The sequence below is a fragment of the Rattus norvegicus genome, chromosome 7, assembly GCF_021556685.1.
Source record: "Rattus norvegicus strain SHRSP/BbbUtx chromosome 7, alternate assembly SHRSP_T2T, whole genome shotgun sequence".
Taxonomy (NCBI): domain Eukaryota; kingdom Metazoa; phylum Chordata; class Mammalia; order Rodentia; family Muridae; genus Rattus; species Rattus norvegicus.
In genome coordinates this window covers 98,848,663-98,857,613 of record NC_141540.1, presented here as the reverse complement: position 1 = coordinate 98,857,613, position 8,951 = coordinate 98,848,663, and the positions used below count along the sequence as shown (strand labels likewise).

Genomic DNA, 8,951 nt, shown 5'->3' with positions numbered 1-8,951 from the left:
TCAACACAGACTGCTCCTGCCTGCATCTCCTTCCAGGCCTGCTTGGTTTCTCCTAGTCACACACACTCTGTCAGTTTCTAATATGTAATGCCATTGTCAGCTTGCTCTTTCTGCCTCTGCCCCTTTACCCAGCATGTTACCTCCTCATGGATGGGTTCTGTGTCCACTGATTGTTCCAGGTTTCTAGAAACTGTGATCCATAAATATTTGCTGGTTTCTTTTTTCTTTTCTTTTCTTTTCTTTAGAGCTGGGGACCGAACCCAGGGCCTTGCGCTTGCTAGGCAAGCGCTCTACCACTGAGCCAAATCCCCAACCCCATTTGCTGGGTTTCTAAACTTGGGTTCATGTTCATGTGTGCCCACATGTAAGTGCACATGAGCGCAGTACACTTCTGTGTGTGTGTATGTGTATGTGTGTATGTGCATGTGCATATGTGTGTGTATGTATGTGTGCATATGTGCGTGTATGTGTGTGTGTGTGTGTGTGTATGTATGTATGTGTGTGGGGGGAGTTGTCAGGAGTCAATTTCAAGTGTCTTCCCTGGTTGCTCTCTAACCTTAAATTTTGAGACATAGTCTCTTCACTGAACCTGGAGTTTACTGATTTGGGTAGGCTGACTAGTGAATGAGCTTCAGAGATTTTCCTTTCTGCCCCCACACTGTAGTATATCATATGCATATTGCCACACCATGTCTTTTACACTGTGCTAGGGATCTGAACTCAGGTTCCCATGAACCATCTCCCCAACTCCTTATAAATACTTAACACTTGTCTTTCTGCCATCATAAGTAGTTTGAATGAAAATGTCAATTAGTTTCAGAGATAACAATTAAAAGGAATGTATATATGAAAAATTGTCTGTGATAATTTTTTATGGTTCATGTTTGTTAAATTTTTTAAGATTTATTATGTATGTATGTATGTATGTATGTATGTATGTATGTATGTATGTATGTGAGTACACTGCTGTTCTCTTCAGACACACCAGAAGAGGGCATCAGATCCCATTACAGATGGTTGTGAGCCACCATGTGGTTGCTGGGAATTGAACTCAGGACCTCTGGAAGAGCAGTCAGTGCTCTTAACCGCTGAGCCATCCCTCCAGCCCCTCATGTTTGTTAATTTTTTTATTCCATTTATTGACATATTTGTTTGTGTCTGAGAGAGAGAGAGAGAGAGAGAGAGAGAGAGAGAGAGAGAGAGGGAGAGAGAGAGTCATTGTGTCAGAATGGAAGTCAGAGGAACATTTGTAGAAGTTGGTACCTCCTTCCATCACACAGTTTCTGGAATTGAACTGAGGTCACCAGGCTTGGTGGCAGTCACCTTTACTTGCTGAGCCATCTCACTGCCCCCTTGTTTTGAGACAGGGTTTCTTTCTACAGCTTGAACTCTCAGGGATCATCCTGCCTCAGTCCTGCAAGCCATGAGATTGCATGTGACCCAGGACACTGAGCTGCTGCTTCCTTTTTAAACAAAGGGACACAATCAAGTTACCAAATTCCTAAAGGAGAACTGAAGAGCCTGGAGATTCGTGCTCAAGCATTGGGTGGTTTGTCTCTGCCGACACTGGCACCTACACAGGCAGCTCTGTTCACTGCACGTGTGTCATGAGGATATGGTGGCCAGGGTCAGTTTCTAGTAGCAAAAACAATGAGGGAAATGATCTTACTTTTTTATATTTATAATGAACTTTATTTCATCATATTCAGACATGACTTTAGTATGTAAAATGATTAGAGAGCATTTTTTTTTTATATTTTTCTGCCTGATTCTTAGAAATCTATGTGCATTATACACTTGATCTAGTTAAATCACATTAAAAATCGGCCTGTATTTTTCCTTCATGTGTAAGGGTGTTCTGCCTGCACATGTGTCTGCTCACCATGTGTGGGTTCAGTGCCCATGGAGGCCAGATGAGAGTGCTGGATCCCCTGGAACTGGAGTTAAGATACTAGTGAGGCCCTATGAGGCATCAAACCTGGGATCCCTGGAGGAAAAGCCGGTCCTCTTTTAACCATTCAGCCATCTTTCCAGCCCAGGGTCTAGCATGTTCAAAGCACTCAATAGTCACAGACACTAGCAGAAACAATACCAGCCAAGGCAGGCATAGAAGACTTCGGGTATTTATTTTCTTTTTCTTTGGGAGCTTCTGTGTGAATCAATGGCCAGGACAATATAGAGAGTCTAGGACAAGAAACAAGATGAAGGTCAGAGCACATGTCATAAAGGGAGAGAAACTGGCAAAGACAAAGGAAAATCTTGTCATAGAATATATGATAGGCAGGCAAATATGGGCATGCGGTTAATTTTCTCTACTGTCAAAGCAATGAGTAAAGTTAATATCAAAGTTTTATTTTATACAATTGCATTACTAAAAATGCAAATGAGGTCAGTTCATTCTTGAATGGCTCGTGGGAATGATAGGCCTTTAACCCTTTTGGAAAGTCTTTGGGGGAAGTCTCTCCTTGCGCAGGGGCCATGCTAATCTTCTCTGTATCGTTCCAATTTTAGTATATGTGCTGCCGAAGCGAGCACTGGGGGAAGTCTCTCAAGCATGATAGAAGCCTTAGTAGCCTGTTTTCTGTAACTATACTTGTGGAAATTTATATTTTAAAAGTAAACTGACAGGAAGGGGAAAGGACAATAATACTAACATTGCTTTTTCTCAAGCATTACCTACAAAATGAAAGCTGGAATTGACCTAAATGGAAAATGAAAGAATTGTATCCATTTAGAAGAATCTTTCAAAGACAATGTATCAACTTGAGAAATGCTGTTGTTAGAAAGATAAGGGGAAAGGAGCTGGATAATTCTATTTTTTATTTTAAATTATCAAATAATATGAAATATTAAATTATATATTAATATATAAATCAATATAACATTAAATATTAAATTAAATATGTATATATACATATATATTTGCTTCTAGCTCTGTTCACATCCTCAGAAATACAGTGACAACACAGGATGACATTTTTCATTGTGGTAATATATTTTTTTTTTTTTGGTTCTTTTTTTCGGAGCTGGGGACCGAACCCAGGGCCTCGCGCTTCCTAGGTAAGCGCTCTACCACTGAGCTAAATCCCCAGCCCAATATCTTGGTTTTTAAACAAGTTTCCCATACAGTAGTGTTTGTTTTTGTGCAGTGACCACCCACCAAGATTCCAATATTAACTTCTTTTTATAAGCATATAAATTCTTCTAAATGAAAGAAGGCTCATGTGGAAGATGGAGGGTGTGGTGTGGGTTTGCTCATTTTGCTGTGATTAAATACCTGTCAGGATTTATTTTGGCACGGGTTAGACAGGGTACCTACCGCCTACTGTGGTGGGGAAGCCAAGGTGACAGGACCCAGTGCTGTCTGTGGTAGTGGGTGCATAACTTAGGCTTGCTCATAACTTAGTAGATCAGGGAGCAGGAGGCAGGACCCGAAGCTACTGTCCCAGGTCCTGTAACCCTTTGGTGGGGAGGCCACCTCTAGAAGGCCCCAGCTCTTTCCAGAGCTGCCTCACCATCTGGAGGCCAAGTGTTCAAACACATGACCCAGGGAGGGCATCTCCTCTCCAATGGGGAAGTTAAATGACCTGTCATAAATAAGGAATTCAGCATGAGGCCCAGTTATGAGTGTCACTGAAGTACCTGACACATAATGTCCACAGAATGTTGTCATTTAGTCTCTACCCCATTTCCAGTGTCTTGTTCTAACATCTCTCAGCATTTGGTAATACATTCTGTAATTTACAGACATGAGAAACATCTTGTGGTGGCTACAATTTGACTTCTTCATGTGACACAAAAGGCGACTGAGACTATAAGAAGGGACTGTCTAGACCAAGGTCACCGGGCACATCAAAACTTCTCTCTGAAAATCAGGACTAAAACCCTCATCTCAGGAGTCAGTGTAATAGCTCGGTGGGTGAAAAAGCTTGTCACACCACCAAACCTTTCGGTGTTTAGTCTCATTGACCCACATGGTGGACAGAAAAACCTACTCTTGTAAGTGGTCCTTTGACCCCTACCTGTATGCCTATGCCACACACACCTATCCACAGAAATCAATAAACACAATGTAATTTTTTTTTGGCTTAAAACTCCTGTTCCCCTTTCCGTGCAGCCTTCCTGTCAGGATCAAGTGCGATGACACATCTTGCCAAGCAGAAAGGCTTGCAGCAACACGATTCAGCATTGCCTATACAAATGCAGTTTCTAGATGGATTCTCCCTGAGAGGTGTGGTTCTCAAGCTCCACTCAGCAAACATACCAGGTTTCCCGATGCCTGGCTTGAACTGCGTAGTGAACCCATGTTAGACCCCCATCCCCAACTCTCTAGAACGCCTGTGGGCACCCTGTCCTGAATGGGAACCAGTGTCATTGGAGGCAGTCAGCTCACGGGTTGCGTGAGGCCCCACCACTGATTACCTGAAGCTGCGTCAACTCAGTTTTCTCTTCTGTAAAATGGAGTAATCATGGCCTTGTGCTGGTATTGTGGAATGTCAGAGAGGCAGCTCTTGGAAGGTACTGCGGAACAGTTCTCATCCCAAGCTGCTTCCAGCATTTGACGTGGCTTTTCTTCATGGGTACCCTCCAGTGTGCCTGGCTCTGGGCCCAGTTCTCTGTCACATCAACTCTTGAAATCACCTCCATCAAGTGATGGAGAAGTGTTAAAGAAGAAATCACGGGGCACTGGCCTGAGTGATGCACTGTGTTCCACGTGGCTCGAGTGTGGCCGCCCGCATCTCTGCCGGCTTCCTCAGCTTCCTCTGTGGTCAGCAGGCTGCGCAGGCAGAGGCTTGCAGATCCCGTGCATTCCTTTGTATTTTTGTTTGTCATTCCAGTCTCCTCGTGAAGCCTGCCCAGGAATTGCCCCCAAGGTAAAACTGGAGCCCAGCTGCTTTCTGGGTAGTGGGAGGAAATCACAGATCTCACAGGCGTCTTGGATAATCTCTTCATTCTTGTTTATGGTAGACGTGTTCAAATGTAAATAAACTAGAGTCAACTAAAGACCAGCAGCACCTCCTAGATCATCGAGAATAATAGCCTTATATTCCTACATATATGGAAAAGAGAAAAAATGTTACAGCACTCTCCATTCTCACCGTCTTGATTTGTGTCTGTACGATATGTGGCAAACAGCTTTCTCATGTCAAATATTCATTTTCCGAATCATTTAAGAGCTGAGAGGCATTTTTCTATGTGACCAGGGCCTATTACTGGACACAGAGAACAAGGAGGAACCTTTATTGCTCCTTTGTCAGTCTTCGTGCAGGCACTCAAAACTGTCTCTTCAGCTTGACTTCCTGTTTTAAGTGGATGAGAAAAGGACTGTACGATAAAAAAGTTATAAAAGGTAACACAGTAAGACAAAAAAGTAGATATATGAGATTATTGCACCCAAGTTCTCTCACACGTGTGTGTGTGTGTGTGTGTGTGTGTGTGTAGTAGCCAAGGCTGGCTGGCCAATCAATGCTGGGATGACAGTTGTATACCACCAGCTTTTTGTCCTTAGCTTCTGAGGACAGACTCAGGTCCTCATGTTTGGAAGGTGAGCACTTGACTGACTGAGCCATTTCTTTGGCCCAGGGGTTTTCCTTTTGCCTTTGTAAGTCATGGTAATCCACAGAGAGATCACTGGAAATGTTATTTGGTATCTTCCAAAACTCAGCATACCATTATATCGATCCCACTCTCCAATCTCCAGTCTTTCACTTCTGATTAGTAGTGTCAGTTTACCTACCATGAGGTTCCTGACTTTCTCTTTCCCTCTGGCCTGGTCCTGATGCAGGGAGGCTACTGATAAACTTTGTGCCATTTGCTGTGGGATTTCTCCTCACCTGACCTCGTAAGCACTGTTTGGTGACAAGTGGAGGTTTGGTTTGAGATTTTTCTGCATTGTGGTATACCTTGGGAGCAATACTGACTCCCAATCCTGTTTAATTCACTTTGAACCTTGCCCAACATCCCTGAGATATTTAGGGAAATTTGTGGCTTCTTAAAGAATGGGACAAACCATCTTTTGTCTTGGTACAGCTTCACAATTCTTTGTCGTGAAGTCATGTTTGGAAGAAAAAAGAAGCAGAAGAAAGCGCGAAAGCAGCCTTGAATGCTATAGCTTGAAGTAGTGAAGGCTGGACCCAAGCAGATGCAGGGGTCAGTGGTCAAGATTATTGAGACGTAATTGTAACATTTACTATCTGATGGCACGTTGAGAATGGAAGGGAGAGCCCACTAAATGTATACATTTATAAACCACATCTCTAAGCCGTTTCCTCTAAGAAGGTTCTCGTGTTAGCTGACAGGCAGTATAGATACACTGATGGGAATGTGGAACCGGGACTGGGGTCATGCTGCTACAAGTCAAGGAATGCCAGCATCCCTCAGAAGCTGGAAGAGATGAATTGCCCTCTGCTGGATAATTTCTCCTGCAAAGAGCAAAGCTTGGTCCATAACACTTCAAACTTCTTGCTGCACACTTTGGGAGAATACATTTCTGTCATTACCCACTAGGTTTATGGCTAACTTCTTGTGACATTGGCTTAGCAGGCTGACAATAACTAGTACTAGTTAGTTACTCACCCCTCAGGACACACTGGGCATTGTGACCAGCATGAGATTAGCTCATCTCATCTTTACAGCTCTACACATGATGCTGCTGTTGTCACCTGCACATTACAGGTCAGCATGCTGTGCCTGAGAGGCTGCAGTGATTTGAGAACAGCTCCATGGTAGGTCAGCGGCGGGAGGCAGGAAGTACTTTAGGAATTTCAGCTACAGTCCTTACCCATGGAAAAGAGCATGAACTCTCCTCCCTTTTATAGACTCAAGACACAGGGCCTAAGATCCAGCAGCAGGAGTAGGCTGGCCTTCGCTGTGACGGATTTTTCTTCTTAAAGCCTCATTTTCGGTGTTCCATTTCAAGCATTTCTCGATAGCACATCTTGATCTCATGAGCTTTAAAACGTGGCTGGGGTTGCAGGGAGGGCGATCTTGAGGGTGTAAGCCAGGAGGATTGCATGCAGTGAGAGGGTCAGGGTATGGAGGAGAAGAAGCGAATAGAGATCTACAAAGACACCCAGCAAAGAGATCTACAAAGACTCCATTCCAGGTGGAGGTCCTGTGGAAAGGCCCAGAAGATGTGGGGATTTCAGACTAGACCTATCTCCAGCCTATTTGTGTCTGTGGGGAACAGTTTTACTTTCCCACGTCTCAGTCTCTCATTACTAGGATGGAATCCAGTTGTGTTCCATTTGCTTTGCCACACTACTGTGAAAATCAAGTGGAATTCTACTCATGAGGAGCTCTTCTACAGAAAGACTTGGCGAGAATATAAATGGGCTGGGATGTTCACGGCGACCTGTCCTGTTCCAGCACAAACGGAAACAAATACCTCCAGGAAAGAACCAAACAGCAAATACAAAAACCCCAAGTCATCCAGAGAACCTGGAAGTGGTTATGTATCATCCGCTGGATGGAGAGTTGTGTCACCATTAATGTTCTGGAACACTCATAACTTCATGGGAAGGGACTTGAACATGACGGAAGGGGACGGATCTAAAAATCTACCCTATAGAGAAGCCCTTGGTCCTGCCAAGGCTGGACCCCCCAGTATAGGGGAATGTCAGGGCAGGGAGGCATGAAGGGGTGGTTGGTTGGGGAGGGGGAACACCCCCATAAAGAAGGGGGGACGGGGATGGGATAGGGGGTTTACGAACAGGAAACCTGGAAAGGGAATAACACTTGAAATGTAAATAAAAAAATCCAATAAAAAACCTACCCTATAATGTGCAAAATCATTTATAAACACAAGACTATCCTCAAAGAAGAAACATAAAGAGCCAAAGGGTTACAGTGAGGAAGTTTTGAGTGAAGATGTTTTGGTGACATTAAAGGTCTGGGAAATGCAACTTAGACATTCAGATGAAATAAACGTGAATGCACATGTTGAGTCTAAAAGGCCGGAGATCTGTTTCCCGCTTCCTGCTGATGGGGAAGCCATGCTTTAGAGGCAAATCTGAAGTGTTTGGAAAGAAAAGCAATCGTGACTGTTGGCCAGTTCCTTAGCAATAGGTATTGTGGTGGTCTACACTGGCTGGAGTGCAGGAGGCCTTCTGTGAATCATCTATCCCCACAGAGTCATTACAGTGGCCAGCAGCAGGGATCATTTCTACTTCCTGGACTGTGAAACTCATGGAGAGAGTCTATTGCCTAAGGATGCTTGCAGGGAATATCAATGGTGGCAGGCTCCAAACTCCCTTCACAAGCTAGTGTTGTCTAGACCACACAGGGCTGCTTAGCAGTCATTACAAACGGGAAAGGACCAACTTATCTCCTTATCTCTGGCAATCAGAGGTTCTCTAGTCCCCAGATTTTATGGATATGTTAGGTCACATGGTGAAGGAGAATTAAATTTACCTTTGGGGTTAGGCTTGTCAATCTATTGATATGAACTAGGGTTATTGTTCTGGCTTATCCTTCTGGCTCTAGTATAAGTTTTAAAATCCCTATGAGATGAGGGAAAAAGAATGAGAGAGGTCGCTATGAGAAAGACAGACTTGTCCCGCTGGTTGTGGAGGTGGAAAGGGGAATGGAGGAATGTTAGGACTTCTGGAAGTTGAAGAGAAAAGAAAACAGGTTTAATCCCCAGAGTCTCCAGAACAATTCAGTTCTGCCAGCGTCTTACTTGAGGCTGTTGAGACCCAGTTTTGTCTCGGGTCTCAGTGTTAGGAGCTAATATATATGTATGCATTAAGTGACTTGTCTGTGACAATGGAGATAGCAGCATCAGGGTCCAGTGTACTGAATGTCTCTTCCTGGCTGGGTTACTCTGAGACACTGTGGCCTCCTTAGGGGGTGGAGATGTGTGGGCAAAGGCCACCTTAGCTTGAACTCAGTCATTCTGCTCAGCGTAGCTGCTTGCTAATCTAATGAGTAATGTATGCATTGTCTCTGAG

At 44.0% G+C, this 8,951-nt stretch overlaps 1 non-coding gene across 1 annotated transcript; it reads right to left on the bottom strand.

Moving 5' to 3' along the window:
• Positions 1-2,429: 2,429 nt before the first annotated feature.
• Positions 2,430-2,535, bottom strand: LOC120093906 (U6 spliceosomal RNA). Its single transcript, XR_015626281.1, has one exon. It is a non-coding gene; the product is annotated as a U6 spliceosomal RNA (small nuclear RNA).
• Positions 2,536-8,951: the final 6,416 nt, after the last annotated feature.